This window comes from Lutra lutra, chromosome 13 (assembly GCF_902655055.1).
Source record: "Lutra lutra chromosome 13, mLutLut1.2, whole genome shotgun sequence".
In the NCBI taxonomy this organism is placed as follows: domain Eukaryota; kingdom Metazoa; phylum Chordata; class Mammalia; order Carnivora; family Mustelidae; genus Lutra; species Lutra lutra.
In genome coordinates this window covers 32,419,117-32,435,868 of record NC_062290.1, presented here as the reverse complement: position 1 = coordinate 32,435,868, position 16,752 = coordinate 32,419,117, and positions in this window count along the sequence as shown.

Genomic DNA, 16,752 nt, shown 5'->3' with positions numbered 1-16,752 from the left:
ATACCATTAATGGACACCATATTTAGATGGGCACTTAGAAAACATCACCACCATTCCTTCGCAATGGATGGTCATGAGCATTTTCCAGGAGGTCATTCTATCTATGGAAAATGGCTTTGTAATGAGTTGCTGAAGAAAATGGACTTGGGAGATTTGACATTCCAAGCTGGAGCCTTTTCTGGAGGTCACTTTCTCCATCTCTGGATCATAAACTCAATGACCACATCCCATCTAGCTTGCTTACAACACCAAGGGCACACAGATGTGTGCACATGGTGTGCACAGGCTGCTGGGATCCTCACTGGGTTTCCCATTCTCCAACTGCAGGAGGCGGCAACTGGAAATGGACCATGTATGTATTTTTCTCAACAGTCACTTTAGGGGGACAGATCTAGCTGAAGAACAAGGTAGGGCTTTCTCTCCTCCTTTGGTCTGGAGAGCTTCCCCCATTCTGAGTTCCTGCTGGGAATAGAGGCTGATGTGGACTGAACAAATGGAGTGTCCTATAGAAAACCAGGACCCTGTGCTACAGTCCCTGCAAACCAGTAGGTCATTTAGGCGGTGTGCTTGGTATGTCTGAGGGTTGGGACTTATTTTTGTGTGGGTCGATGCTACAGGACTGGGCATGTGGGTGTGTTGAGTGCATGCCTTTCATCAGAAGACATCTCCCATTTAATGGAGTTGAGGGCACGGGTCAAAATTTCAAAGCCAAACCTCCTTCATTCCTGCTGTGCACACCCCCCTAGGACACCACATTCCTCGCTGGCCACAGCTCCACCTGGAGGGTTGCTTAGGATTCCCTTTCCTCAGACAGGGATGGGGAGAAAGGAAGGGACCCACATCTCTCCTAGTGGGGACATTTCTCAGACATGGTCAAAACACAAAAGAATTAGAAGCTACTTTAGCCTACCAAAACATCATCACCAGCCTTACAAAATGCTCACATCTTGAATGCACAGAGGGAAGGTTCACTGGCAAATGGCAACTGACAGGAAAGCTTCATCATTAATTTGGTGCCCAATCAAACTTCCTGACAATCTGCTACATGGCCAGGTTAGAGAGTGCCCTTCTCTCTCCTGGCCTCCGCTCTCTAATGAACTTGCCGGTTCCTGATTAGGGAAGGGGGGTGGTTCCTGGGAAACTGGGTCCCACTGATCCGAAGGACACACCCACATGCCACAGAAAAGGAAGACTGGGAAGAATCAGCACTTTGTGGTTGGGGGCTCTGTTGGAATGCACAGATGTCAGTATGTAGAAATCCTGTGTCTTTGGTTTTCCTGACTATGTATGAATCAGGAACAAATATAAATCTCTAGGGTACTTGTGCTTGCATTGAATGCAACCCTACCACATAGTGTTCTGAAGAAATACAATCTCCTATAAGAGGTGAGAGATAGGTAGGAGTGGCATAGGTTGATCCTGGCAAAGAAACGGTCTTGACAATGACCATGACACAGTCTCTGGTTGGAGGAACTTGCCTGTCAGTAAAACGGAGTGTGCATATTAGTGTTTACCCTCTTTTGGATTAAAGAGGTCACCCTGATTCAATTCCCTGTAGCTAAAGTTCAGAGTCAATATTTCTCTCTCCATTCCTGCTCCTTCCCCTGACCTTTCTTGATGCAGCAGCAGCTTGCTCTGTCAATACCCATGTAACGCAACATTGCCATACACTCCCGTGCATGCCCACCCCAAGCTAAACTCCCTGAGCTCTTCCTACTGAACCCCACCAGTGGACTGGACATTCTGTGTATCTCTCCCCAGCTTCGCTGGATGGACAGGCGGGTGAAATTCCACAGGAAAGACAGAGGAAGACGCCCCATTTTTCACCAGGGTGGTATGTTGGCCTTTCTTTGTGGGAGACACAAAATTCTTCTGGCTTTTTTAATCAAGGTCACATACAAACATCTCAGCATGCACAATTTACAGGGTAAGGAGAAGTTTGAATGAGAATCTGTTACCAAGTGCTACCTAATCCCAAAGACATTGCAGGGGGCTGGGGACAACCACAGCAGGATCACCTACCATCTGGAGGGCAGGGAGTTTTGGTGGGGGTAGCAGCTATTCCTCCTTGATATCTATTTTGTCCAGTGGGACTTGGAACATCGGACCTGTAGGAAGACTGGGTGCATTTGTGGAGGACTCATTTTGCTCTCTTCATACTTTGGGGCTCATGTGCCACTAGCACACTTCCCCATCTGGTTTTCTCCCATACCCCAGGGAACAAAAGAGCCATGCAAACAGGACAAAGCCTGATTTGATGTTCATACTGTTTTCTTTTCTGAAATCACAGGTGTCCCTGCTGGAAGGGGATGGCGGTAAGTATTCTGTACTCTACAGTCACTCACTTGTTTGCAACAACCTGGAAAAGGGGAAACATGGGGCTTCCTCGCAGGCTCCATGATGAGAACCACCATGATTCCAGGTCCTGAGGGACTGAGAATAAGGTTCGGAGGAACAGAAAGATATTTTCTGGGCAAAGACCTGTGGCCTCATGGCCCTGTTCCCGGAAACTACTCCGCTGCTCTTAGTTGGTGCAGGTTTGGGTGCAGGGAGTAGGTGTACCTTGGAGATGGACTATTTCACAGCTACTCCAGGCCCTGTAGCTCTAATAGGAGGCACAGTTTCTATTCATGTCCCTGCTCCTCTCTAGGACATCTCATCCTCCATCCAGGAAGGGCCAACTGCAGCTCAGTCCAGACTGATTAGCTCCCCACCTCCACACACTTGTCCACACGTGCATGCCAAGCAAAGCTCCCTGAGTGATTCCCAAAGAGCCCCATCAGGGTCCTGACACTCTCTCTGTGTATCTACCTAGATCCACTAGCTAGCCTGTGTGATGGCCTTGATGTGGACAGCACAGAGGGAGAGGTCCCATTTTCACCAAGGTGGTAAGTTAGCCTTTCTTTATGTGAGGTACAGCATCCCTTGTTTCTCTTATGCTTGAAATCAGATCTGAACACCTCAGCACGTACAATGCCCTTGGTGGGGAGATTATTGAGTGAGAGTCTGTTACCCATGGGTACCCCATTCCAAAGACCCTGCAGGAAACAGCAGGTTCAGTTACAGTCCTCAGGATAGTGAGCTTTTTCATGGGTACTACTGACACTGCCTTGTCACCTGTTTTGTCCAATGGACCCAGGGCATGCAACCTCTAGGTAGATTCCATATCAGTGCCCATGACCCTGCCCATCACCAAGAGAACAAAAGAGCTGTGCATGCAGGACGAGGCATGACTTGATGTTCATCATGTTTTCTTTTCTGAAATAGCAGGTGGCCCTGCTGGAAAGGGAGAGTGGTAAGTATGCTGTACTCTAGAGTCACTCATTGGTTTGGAGCAACCTGGACAATGGGCAAGGTGAGGCTTCCTTGCAGACTCCATCTTGAGAGCCATCCAGAATCCAGATCCTGCTGCAAGGACACTTAAGGGTCATGTTCCGGACCAAGACCCGAGGCCTCACAACCTTGTCCCCAGAAGCTACCATGCTGTTCTTAGGTGCTGTAGGATTGGGAGCTGGAAGGAGGTGTGTTTACATGGAATCCATGTGCTGTGATTCTCAAGGTTGGTGTGTGCATCAGTTGGTGTGAATGGTATGTTCTCGAACGTGTCTGGTCCCCTCAACATGGTTATTACTGGTGTCCACGTTCTCAGGGAAGTTTCCCATCACCATCACGTCATGAATGTCCATGCATGTGAAAACTCCTCAACACCTACAATTGCAATAGGTGTTCTTTCCTTGAAAATACACATCAATTCTCCTGGAAAACAAATACTGTCACTAACTAGGGAGAGGGAAACTGTGCCCCAAAGATACAATCCGTGTTACTCAGTGGGTGTCCATGGATCTCTCACATCATGGTACATCTTGGACAGAAATGGTCATAGTACCTTCCTCTTGTCACTTCACTCATACATACATCTCTGCACCAGAGGCCCCATGATGCGTCTTCCCAACCTCATCAGAAGCACTGAGTGCTGGGACAGACTCCTTCCTTCTGCAGGCAGCTTCTGGGACAGCCTCGTGCAACAGCCCATTTGGAGAGGACCCTGACAAAGGAGCAGTAGCGAGGAATAGATGGGGCCAATTCACTCTATGTTTCTCCATGGAGATCTACCATTTCCCTGCAGATACAGTGTCTAAGAATTAAACTGGCCTTCTCCCAGGGGAAATCACACACCCATCACTGGTCCTAGCTGGGGCTCTCTGAGATGGGCCCAAAAGGTGTCCTATAAAAGGGGAAATGAGGTCTTCATCGTGGACTGAGCATCATTGGGGGGACCTGAGCCCCCTCCACGCAGAAACAAAGGGTGCTCTGGGCATTGCAAGGTGGTGAAAGAGAACCTCAAACCTCAAAAGGTGTGACAGGACAATCACCACACATTTCGCTGGCCATCTGTCTGTGCAAGAGGGGCTTGTTTTCTTCAGAAGGTTTGGGCCAACAGAAAAATCAAAGTAGTTCAGTTCCTGGGAATGGGAAGAGAGCCAAATTAGGGTTTCAGGGTTCTTTTGCAGCAACAAGACTTTCATTCATGAGAAACATGTACCTGAACAGAATCTGATTTTCTGACCTCTCTTTTCCTCACTTGCATGTGCGGGATCCACGGTAGTACCTTTCGCTGCTCTCTGAGGACACTCAACAGGCTTTTCCAGGGCAGTTGCATCATTCTGCATTCCACTAATTGTGTACGAAGTTTCAAATTTTCTGCATCCTTCCAACATGGGTTTTGGGCTTGAATTCCTGGTTTGGGTCCTCACTACCCTAGCAGACAATGACACAGCTCAGTGTCCTTTGGATTCATATTGCCCTCACGATGCCTTATGTTGAGCATCTTTTCATATGTCTGTTTGGCCAGTCATTCATTCCCTTTGCAGCACAGTCTATTCAAATCTTTTTCTCAATTCTTTCATTTGGTGAAATCCTGTTTTTTGTTTTTTGTTTTGTTTTGTTTTGTTTTGCTTTCTTTGGTTTGTTGTTTTTCCTTTTTGCCAGTGAACACACCTTTTCTGAAATAAGGATTGAAAATGGTGTCTCCAATCTGGGGTCTTCCTTTTCATTCTGTTCGCTGTTTCAGAAGAGAATGCTTTTTCTAGGCGGTCCTCTTGTCAAGCATCATGATGCCAACATGAGCACACTTCTTTGGGCATTTCTATTTTGCTCCCACATGCCCCTGCCTATTTGTATGCCAGCACCATCCTGTTGGCTCAGGGGAATGATCCAAGGTATTGGAGGGTCAGCTTCTAGGGACCCACAACCTACTTCTTCATATTCAGAAACGTTTTGGCTTGTTGTGTTCCGCTGTGGTTCCATATCTATTCTAGCAGTTTCTCTGTTTTGAGAACAACACATTGTGCTTTTGTTCAGTGCTGCACTGAATCTGTTCCCAATTTATTCTAGGAACTGGGGGTTCTCCTTAATCTCTTAGGGTCCAGAGGCCTCCAACAGTGCCTGGTGGGTGCATGAGCCCAAGAATCGCTTACCTATCAATGGCCCTGTCAGGACAGCCACTAATGCCCGAGAAATATGTGGGAGAGCAGGCCTTGTCTCTCGCTCCTGGTTGGTTTCTAGTGTTGAGCTAACCAGGAAAGAGTCTGCCTAGTATCCATTTTACACAGTCATTTATTATCTCAATGAAGTATACGGAAATCATCAAGGAAAAGAAAACGTCCAGTTGGTCACACCCACTAGCTACACGTCAAGAGTCCCATAACTACTGGAGTTTTAGATGGTTGCATTGGGAGGGGACAGAGGTCATGGGCATGCAGAACTGACACTGGGGTGACTGCTTCAGCATCCTTGTCTCATTAGAAGGGATAAAACTCCAATCCCTGTCTCCTCGAAGGGCTCCGGCTCCACCAGCCCCATGAACCTCTGACAATGGAGCAAAAGGGTCAGGCAGATGCTGCATGGCCCATAGACATCTCAGCGCACCTGGGATGAAGGGGTGAGGCAGTTTCTCTCCTAACAGCATTGCTCCTGTCTCTGTTCCTACAGATCTGCATGTGGAGAGCACCGATGACTCCAAGAGTGAGGACGAAGTCTCTTCAGGTTGGGAAAGGCATAGAGGAAGGGAACAGTGGACAAGGCTCCTGGGAACATGGGGTTGCCCCTGCCACTCTGGAGAATGAAGAAGGTGGGTAAAAAACCACCAAGGAAAGGGATGCTTTGGCAACAGGCATGATTTGCTCATTTCACAGCTTCTGAATGAAAAGAACAGACATTGTGTCCACGGGCCTTTGGGGCAGGCTGGGTTTGTCATCACCACTCGACTCCTCAGGCAGCTATTTTAAGGACCTTTTTTATCAAACCTGCTCTTGCCTCCCTTTGCCACTGCCACATGTCAATGCCTGGTCATTTTGCTCATGGCCTCTTGGGAATGGTACACAAGAGATTCTGGATCTTTCTTGGCATGGGCCCAGACTTGGTCATGGTCATGACTTGGTGGACCCAACCACCCTCTCCTCTGTAAGAGAACCAGGACACTACGTTCTGGTGTGAGCCAGGAGGTGGAAGACAGGTCTAAACTCTCTCCCTCATAACATCCACTACCAAACCTTCCTGGTTCTGTCCAAGCTTTTGTACCTTCATGGGGACTCCCAGAGCTGGAAAAGGTAAAGCGTACTTCCCCTGGGTTCACTACACAGGCTTACGTGTCCCTTACCGTCTGCCAGACTTCACAAAGCAGCTGAGTCTGACCTGTGGATGTGCTCCCAAGGGACTGATGCCCCCATGCAGCTGCCCTGTAGACCCCCTGTCATGGGCCAGGGTCCCCCAGGCCTGTGTGAGGGGGCTACTGGACCTGTTTCACACACTGTGCCAGGTCCAATCTACCTCTCACCAGCTGTCATCTAGGCATAGCACAGAGCCTTTTGGGAGCAGGGCCAGGCAGTCACGGCTCCTCTCACGAACCCACCTCTCCCACACAGAGCCCTGGCCCTGCCCGCCATTCCCCAGTCATGCCCAAACTGCAAACATTCCTCAGGCCTGCCCAGGGCCCTACACAAACCCCTGCCCCATCTATTCCCTCCAAACCTCAGCAGGAGCACAGGCAGGAATCCTGTGTCTCAATGACAACACTGTTGGACATTTTCCTGGGCTGCCCTGAACAGCTGAGGGTACCTGGAGAATTTCCTGTGCTCCCGTCTCCATTCAACCTCTGTAACACTTATGGAAACAGGGAGCGTTTTTATGAGACTGAAACATGTCCCTGGGAAGGTCATCTCAGTAACTGGGCAGACATGGGCTATGGGGAGGTGGCTGGCCATCTCTCCCAGCAGTTCCCCAGCAATCCCAGACCCATGACAGCTGCTCCCAGCACAGGGGGATCGGGGGTTGATTCCGTGGGAGCCAGGATATCTCCTCTCTTTCCTTGTTTGCCCCCTCTTGGATAACAATATGACTGGTGGAGCTTGACAGGGGGAAAGACTTGGAGCATCTCTAGGGGAGGAGGAGGAAGGGGAGCAGGGAAAGAGAGGAACAAGGACGGAGGAAGGCAAAGTACTACAGAGGCAGTCTTAGGGACAGTGACGGCCTCCAGGAGGGAAAGGATCACACAGATGGGCTTTCCGGGTCTTGGAGAGAATCGGAGGTGGGAAGAGCAGGTGGGCCATCAGAGTCCCACCTGCACCCTGCGGAGATCAAGCAACCAAGGCCAGGACTGACTCAGAGCTGGGGACCCACCCCACTGAGGGCAAAGCCCATTATCCCCAGAGCAGCAGGCCATAGGTCCTCAGCTCAACTAACTCCCATTTGTCCTCTCTCACGGCCACCCAGCATCCTTGCTGCTCTCTGACCTGGAGGATGATTCCATGGAAGATGACGATTCCGATGGAAGGAGCCACACTGCGCCTGTAATTCATTTCCACCTCCCTCTCTTGGGCTTCCTCTCTCATCTATCTATAAGCCCCTCCTCCGAGCTCTTCCCCTTTCCCTGCTTTGAGGACACCCACCCTGGAGGCCCTAGTTTCAGGCAGGCACTAAGGCTTTGCATCTGAACTGCTGCATGAAATCCCTGCACAGCCCTCATCAACCCTTTCCTAGCATCACCCTAACCCCTCACCACTGAGTCTGGGAAGCAGCCCTGGACAGCAGAGCAGGGAGTAGGGCTGGGAGTCCACAGGGCATGGCTCACCCTGCTGGAAGGGCCTCAGGATGGGAGGCTGGGCCTGGGTGTCCCCACTTGGTTCTCTGCTGCCTGGGAGTCTGTGCTCATGCCCCGTTCTGCTCTTGCTTTTGGCTCCCAAGAAGCTTCCTTTCTGTGGACTTGACAGAAACAACAAGGGAAGCAGAAGAAGAGAAGGACTTGGGAATGGGGTGAGTTAGGCAGGAAAAGGGCAGGCAAACATGGACACATTTTATCCCTTGCTGCCCTGACTTTGTTGTGGGCACCTCGGGAAACTACACAAAACCCGGGGTGCTGCCCTAGCCTCTGACCATAAGAGGAGATGAGAGGAAGGTCCAGTCCCTGCAGGCACTAGGAAGCCCTGAGAACATCCCATGGGAAACCTCCACCTGATCCGTGAAACTCCCTGTGGTGGTTGGGCGGTGTCATCCAGGAGCCGCTGAACTTGGAGGGCACTGGCTGCCTGGAGGGGCTGGACACCAGGCAGCCCATGCACTGTGCTCTTCTGGAAAAGGGCCCCATGCCACATTGACCCCTTATGCTGCATGACCCAAGCCTTGCCCTCCCACCCTGCAAAAGTCAGCAGACGGCTTGCTCCCAAACAACACTAGTCAGGAAGAGATAGTGGTGGGGTGGCCTCACCTCCCATTTCAGGCACCTGAGAAATGAGCAAAAAGGCTCTCGGGCTCATAGGAGAAGGACAGCTCACCCCTCCCAGTGCTGCATCCCTGTGGGCACAGAGTAGGCCCCGGTCTCCAGCTGAGTCATGTACGCCAGCCACTCCCATAGGATCTGACCAACACCACCAGTCCCCCAGCCTCCAAGATGCCTCGTGGGAGGTAGTGGGTTCCCTCATGGCACCATTTCGCTATGTGAGTTTGATATTCTAGAGACTCTCCTCAATCCCTCAGTCTTCAGGTAAGACCCGTCAGGGAAAGGCCACCCTGCCTGCTTCCACCTCGCCCACCACCTGCCCACAGCCTGTGGACTGTACAAACTCCCTTCCCATGGGAGTCGGGAGCATGCTGTCTCTGCCATGCCACCTGCAACACTCGTGTGGGCAAAGGCTCGCCCCACAGAGAAGGGCATGTCGAGGGCTCTCAGAGAGGCTGGGGAAGGGACAGCCTAGCAGGAGGAGAACCCAGCAATCATGGAGGAGGATGGTCAGGGAAGGGGCCTCAGTGACCCTGGCAGTGTATCCTTCATTCAGCCCCAGGGGCAATGGAAGAAGTCAATGGAACCCCAAGGATGAGACAACAGGACCCTCTGAGTTGGCCACCACACCCAGAGTTGGCTCCCCAAGCCCTGCTGATGACTGACACTTGGAGCATGAGGCAATGATCTGGGCCTACAACAGTCCGTTGTCTGGTGAGACTGGGTCCACCTGGGACTGGGTGGGACAGCAGCCTTCCAGTCTTTTCCCGTCTGCTGCAGGGGCTGCTCCTCCTCCTGCTGTCCCCTCCAGTCCCCAGCAACCATGCAGAGCATGGCAGATGCAGGAAGTAGCGGGACTGCCAGGGCCCCTTGACCACCCTGGAATCAACTTGAGGAGCAGCAGCCACACCAGCTGTATGCCCCTAGGGGGCCGACCCTGAACTGCCCCTGTCACTTCCACACACAGTACCATGACCAATGCTGGGCTCACACTGGCAGTGGCCCCACAAACAGGCCTCTGTCAGCCTGTGTGTTTTGCAGCAGCAACAGATATAGGGAGGAGAGGCTGTCCCTCAACTGAGTTTGACCTCTGCAGCACCCAGACACCATGGCAGAGGAACTGGGGCCCCAAGAACCATGCTGCACCTCGGGGAAGCTTGGGCCTCAAGGATGGCAATGCTAGACACCTAGGGTGTATAGAAATGGGATCCAACATTCCTTTGGTGGGAATGCAAGTTGGTGCAGCCAATTTGGAGAACAGTGTGGAGATTTCTTAAGAAATTAAAACAGAGCTTCCCTATGACCCTACATTGCACTACTGGGCATTTACCCCAAAGATACAGATGTAGTGAAAAGAAGGGCCATCTGTACCCCAATGTTCAGAGCAGCAATGGCCAACATTCCTTTGGAAGAACCTTAAAGCATTGCATTGTTTTGCTCTACCTGAGCCCTCTAAGGTCCAAAGTTCTCAGGAAGCATTTTCTTCTCCCAAGGCAACCCTCATCATCTCCCTATGTTCAATAGAATCTCTTCTCCTTATAACAGGGCATCATTGGAAACATGGGTGATTTGACCAAGGCTTGGACGGGACTGTTCTATGGAGAGAGCTATGCAGAGACTCAGATGGGATCAAAGGACTTTAAGGAACTAAGACTGACTTTCAGGAAACCTGCAGCTTTATGCCCCCTTGGGAATGTTGGCCTGACCGCTTGGTTTCCAGACTTCCCCCACCGCCTCACCAGGAGCATAAAGAATGTTACTCTCTGGCAGGTGTAGGAAACTCAGGATATACCAGTCACCTCAGGAAGAGGAATCTGCCCAAATCCACATGGATTGCAGGCACTCTGATGGCAAGCCTTTCCCTTGGCTTCTGACCTAGAGAGACAATGATTAGAGATTCCTCGGAAAGTCCAGGGATGCAGATTCTAAGCAATCACCATGATCGATCACTAGGCTTGCTGAGCTTGAGTGGATGATTGGGCCACGTGGGTTAAAGTGGGACTTGCTTTCCAAGGACATGAGCCCTGAGTTGGCTGTCTCTTCGCAAAGGAGCATTCTTTTGAAGAGGAAAAGTAGGCTTCAAGAACCCACCTTTGTGGATGCTGAAGTCTAACTCTGGTGGCCTTTCCGTATGTGTTGCTTACCTAAGCTAGACAACTTGAGGTCATCTTCAGAAACATTTCCACATTAGCTCGTGGACAGGCAATCCCTTGCTTCTTATTCTGTGGGGATAATACCAGGACCCCATGGGCTCAGGGTTAATTCAACAACTGGAACATGCGACTGATTCCCCCATGACTGTAGAACTCAATTAGCACCTTGACCAATTGGATGGGGCTGAGATGAGGAACTCATTCCCTCAAAGCCAGACCACATATACCACTCCACAGGGTTCTCTGGGGACTTATGGAGACAATGAAGGACCCCGCTCTCTCTGTAACTGGAGTGGAGGGTGCACTTGGGAGGCCCTTATCTTCCGGGCAAGTTTTCTTCCACTTACCAGCGACTCCTACTAACGAGGATATTCAGGTGAGACCTCAAAATAAAAAGGGCTTCTTGGAATGTTTTTTCCCTCCCAGTCCTACTGATCCAAGAAGCCACCCCATTCAGGTATAATGGCAACAAAGGCTTAGCTAAGCATCCAATTGCCTCCTGGGAAAAGGAACCTCCCAATTCATATGGGGATGGCCCCTGACTCTAACGACTTGGCATCAGCTCCAGAGCATTACAGAGAACAAAGGGCCACCAACCATGATAGGAGGCCGATTATCAAGTACCAGCTTACGCTTCCAGATATGACTGAACACCTGAAACCAGACCAACTTTTTTTTTGCATTTACTTACATAACTTTATTTTTTTATTAAGTTTTTTTTTGAAATTTTTTATAAACATATAATGTATTTTTATCCCCAGGGTACAGGTCTGTAAGTCGCCAGGTTACACACTTCACAGAACTCACCATTGTACATACCCTCCCCAATGTCCATAACCCCACACCCCTCTCCAGAGCCCCCTCCCCTCAGCAACCCTCAGTTTGTTTTGTGAGATTAAGAGTCACTTATGGTTTATCTCCCTCTCAATCCCATCTTGTTTCATTTTTTCTTTTCCTACCCCCCAAACCCCCCACATTGCATCTCTCTTCCTCATATCAGGGAGATCATATGATAGTTGTCTTTCTCCGATTGACTTATTTCACTAAGCATAATACCCTCTAGTTCCATCCACGTTGTCACAAAATGGCAAGATTTCATTTCTTTTGTTGGCTGCATAGTATTCCATTGTATATATATATAATATACCACTTCTTCTTTATCCATTCATCTGTTTTTGGACATCTAGGTTCCTTACATAGTTTGGCTATTGTGGACATTCCTGCTATAAACAGTCGGGTGCACGTGCCCCTTTGGATCACTACGTTTGTACCTTTAGGGTAAATACCCAGTAGTGCAATTGCTGGGTCATAGGGTAGTTCTATTTTCAACATTTTGAGGAACCTCCATGCTGTTTTCCAGAGTGGTTGCACCAGCTAGCATTCCCACCAACAGTGCAGGAGGGTTCCCCTTTCTCCGCATCCTCGCCAGCATCTGTCATTTCCTGACTTGTTAATTTTCAGCTATTCTGACTGGTGTGAGGTGGTATCTCACTGTGGTTTTGATTTGGATTTCTCTGATGCCAAGTGATGTGGTGCACTTTTTCATGTGTCTGTTGGCCATCTGGATGTCTTCTTTGCAGAAATGTCTGCTCGTGTCCTCTGCCCATTTCTTGATTGGATCACTTGTTCTTTGGGTGTTGAGTTTGCTAAGCTCTTTATAGATTTTGGATCCTATCCCTTTATCTGATTATGTCGTTTGCAAAGATCTTTTCCCCTTCTGTCAGTTGTCTTTTGGTTTTGTTCACTGTTTCCTTTGCTGTGCAAAAGCTTTTGATCTTGATGAAGTCAAAATAGTTAATTTTTGCCCTTGCTTCCCTTGCCTTTGGCGATATTTCTAGGAAGGAGTTGTTGCAGCTGAGGTCAAAGAGGTTGCTGCCTGTGTTCTCCTCAAGGATTTTGATGGATTCCTTTCTCACATTGAGACCCTCCATCCATTTTGAGTCTATTTTCGTGTGTGGTGTAAGGAAATGGTCCAATTTCATTTTTCTGCATGTAGCTGTCCAATTTTCCCAACACCATTTGTTGAAGAGGCTGTCTTTTTTCCATTGGACATTCTTTCCTGCTTTGTCAAAGATTAGTTGACCATAGAGTTGAGAGTCTATTTCTGGGCTTTCTATTCTGTTCCATTGATCTATGTGTCTGTTTTTGTGCCAGTACCATACTGTCTTGATGATGACAGCTTTGTAATAGAGCTTGAAGTTCGGAATTTTGATGCCACCAACTTTAGCTTTTTTTTTTTTCTTCAATATTCCTTTGGTTATTTGAGGTATTTTCTGGTTCCATATAAATTTTAGGATTATTTGTTACATTTATTTTTTTAAAAGTTGATGGTATTTTGATAGGGATTGCATTAAATATGTAGATTGCTTCAGGTAGCATAGACATTTTCACAAAATTTATTCTTCCAACCCAGGATCATGGAACATTTTCTCATTTCTTTGTGTCTTTCTTAATTTCTTTCATGAGTACATTATAGTTTTCTGAGTATAGATTCTTAGTCTCTTTGGTTAGGTTTATTCCTAGGCATCTTACGGCTTTGGGTGCAACTGTAAATGGGATTGACTCCTTAATTTCTCTTTCTTCTGTCTTGTTGTTGGTGTAGAGAAATGCAACTGATTTCTGTGCATTGATTTTATATCCTGACACTTTATTGAATTCCTGTACAAGTTCTAGCAGTTTTGGAGTGGAGTCTTTTGGGTTTTCCACATATAGTATCATATCATCTGCAAAGAGTGATAGTTTGACTTCTTCTTTGCTGATTTGGATGCCTTTAATTTCCTTTTGTTGTCTGATTGCTGAGGCCAGGACTTCTAGTACTATGTTGAATAGCAGTGGTGATAACGGACATCCCTGCCGTGTTCCTGACCTTAGCGGAACAGCTTTCAGTTTTTCTCCATTGAGAATGATATTTGCCGTGGGTTTTTCATAGATGGCTTTGATAATATTGAAACCAGCCCAAATTTAAACCCAGCAACCCTTAGGCCTGGACCCTACCACTCTACGCCCATGGCTCGTAACTCTTGAAAGGTTCTTAAGTCGACCAGACTTAAGATGCCCCTAAGAAAATGCAGAGGAAAGGTACTTTAGCAATGGCAACAGTTTCATGGAAAGGGGCTAAGAAAAGCCAGGTATGCTGTCATCAGTCGAACTGAGACTGCTGAGGCCAAATCCTGTCATCAAACATGTCTGCCCCAAAAGCAGAGATCCTAGTGCCCAACTGTTGGTTGTAATTGGCAAAAATCTTGCAAGTATTTATCCTGACGCCAACAGGCCTTCCTTATCCTCTACATCTATGAAGCAATTTACAGAAAAGGCTCTTCTTCCTAAGATGTAACCCGCCAACCCAACATGGGCCTGAAATGATTGCACGTTCTCAGAATGGCCCTCAAAACCTGACGAGGTTTGAAAGCCTGACTGCAGTTCAAGGAGACTCAGGATTGGGCCCCTAGCTGAGGCCCAATGGCCATGAAGCTCTAACTTGTGCCCATGGCATCCCCAAGCTCCAGAGGCCACTGGACACTTGGGGTGGGCCTAGTTGCATGGGCACATTATGAAAACCATCACCGACCCAGCCGACCTTCCCCACTTCAAGCAACAGTGCACGTGTGCTCTGTTCCATTGACGTGGCCACCTAGCATCCATCTTTGCCCCTATTGGGGAATGGAGGATGTTGTGTGGCATGGGGATGTCCTTACTGAGTACACAGTCAAGGCCCTACATGTCACCCCAAACAGGATTTCTCAATGAAATACAGGAATGATCCCAACGCATAAAGCAGTTCTACAAAACACAAAGGCTTCAGATGTTGTAACTGCTGCACAAGGTGGGGACTGTGCCAATCGAAAGACACAATGCTGTGCGCATAATCCCCACGATCACTAAGAGATTTCTGGGTTCCTAACAGATACCACTGCTCAAAACCGCACTTCCAAGTATCCCTCTTTTTAAGGATTGGCTCATCTCTTGGCCTGGGGGAGGGATCTCACCCACTATCAAAGGACTCTTCATGGGGATTCTCCTATTTCTTCTTTTAACCCTGTTGTGTTGTTTCTCTCCCCCTGCCCCATCTCTGCAGATGGTGCCAGGAACCTTTCACTGCAGTAACTTCCAGAGGACAGATGGTCCTTTCCACTCAGGAAGATCCAGTCACTAGTCCTCCCCTGCACTCAGCAGCCTCTTCATTTCACAACTCAGACACAGAGAGGCCCCACTGGTGACCAGGAATGACCCACAAGTAGGGACAGCTCTACAGCCCTAATCAGCAGGAAGAAGTTACAGTGATGAGACCATCCTCTTTCAACAACCTTAACCACGGAAGGGTCTAAAACTATTCAGGGGCACACGAGGAGGAGGAGAAGGCTAGCTGAGCACCAAGCAGGAGCTGGCACGCCACACCACCCCCCAACCTGTGATATGGGTGACATTCCTCAGGTGCTCTGACTGCCCTAAATCTAAGGAAAGGAAAAAACAGATTCTCCACAAATAGAGATCAAAACCCTGCAAGACCTGAGTCTCCCTCAGTTTACAAATGTCCTTGTGATTCTCCTGGAAGAGGCTTGCTTAACAAGAGGCTAGCTACCATCCAGAGACCTGTAACTACGTTTCCTGAAGCCCTATCATCTCCCTCCCCTCCATAACACTGAGGGAGGCTGAGGCAGAAGGAAATGTCAATAAAATGGAATTTCTATTCAAACCTGCAGTTCCTTGAGAAGGACTTGTGAGAGGAGGAAAGTAACATTCCCCCAGGAAGCTCCCAACGATCTTTCTATTAATGCCTTCCTAGAAGGAAAAACCACCTTGAGAAGAGCAAAGCCTCCAGTTTCCTGTGTGTCCTCTGTCCTACTGCAATGTTCTTGCAAAACCTCCCTTTTGCCTGACCTCTACCAATGCCATCCTAGAGAGTCAGCCTCCCGTCACAAACCCAGCATAGCAACCCATTCTACACACAGGTCATGTACCTTTACTTTAATAAAAATCACCTTTTGCCAGCAAAGCCATCTCAAGACTTCTTTCTTGACCATCAGCCTCGAACTCTAACGTCTTTCCTACATCAGTCCTGTCTCTTCTAAGGCTCCTGTGGAAACAACCCTGCAACACTGTCCCATTTCTGTCAACTCTTCCATCTCCATCCACCTAACCCACTGCACATTCTGTGTCCTCTGAGGACAGGACACTTCTGTGATTCTTGGGCTGAAACCATCACATGGCACCTCTTTAAGTCCTTGACGTGGTTGAGTTTGCCCATCTTAAACTCCCCAGCATCCCATCCTCACTTTCTTTTTCTCGCATGTTTATCTGGTCAATAGGTTCTAATCATCAATACCCTATAACATGTTTCTGCTCCTAAGTAGAAGAATCCATTTCTTTCCTTTGTCATCAAGCTCAAATCTTAACTCTCACATGTTTGTCTCACAACTTTCAAAATTTTTCATTCCCCTAATGCCTTTCTACCAGTTTCTCTTCTCCCTTTTTTCAAACCTTCCCTCCCCTCCCTTGCTTCCTTCCTTCCTTCCCTTCATTATCTTTTTGTTCTTTGTATTCCTCCCTCCCTCCCCATCTTTCTTTCTTTTGTTCTGTTCTGTTAGTCCCCATACAGTACTTCAGTCCTTTTCATGTAGTGTTCTGTGACTCATTCTTTGTGTAGAAGACCCAAGAGCTCACAGCAATATGCTCCCTATTATAAAGTGATATCCACACAGGTGCACCTCAAAGGTCTGCTTCTCTGCAAGTCAGTGGTAAGTTCACAGTAATGAACCTTGGCCTTCCACACTACAGCTGGACATGGGGTATGCTATGCATTCACCACAATCTCCTGTCTTACAAGAC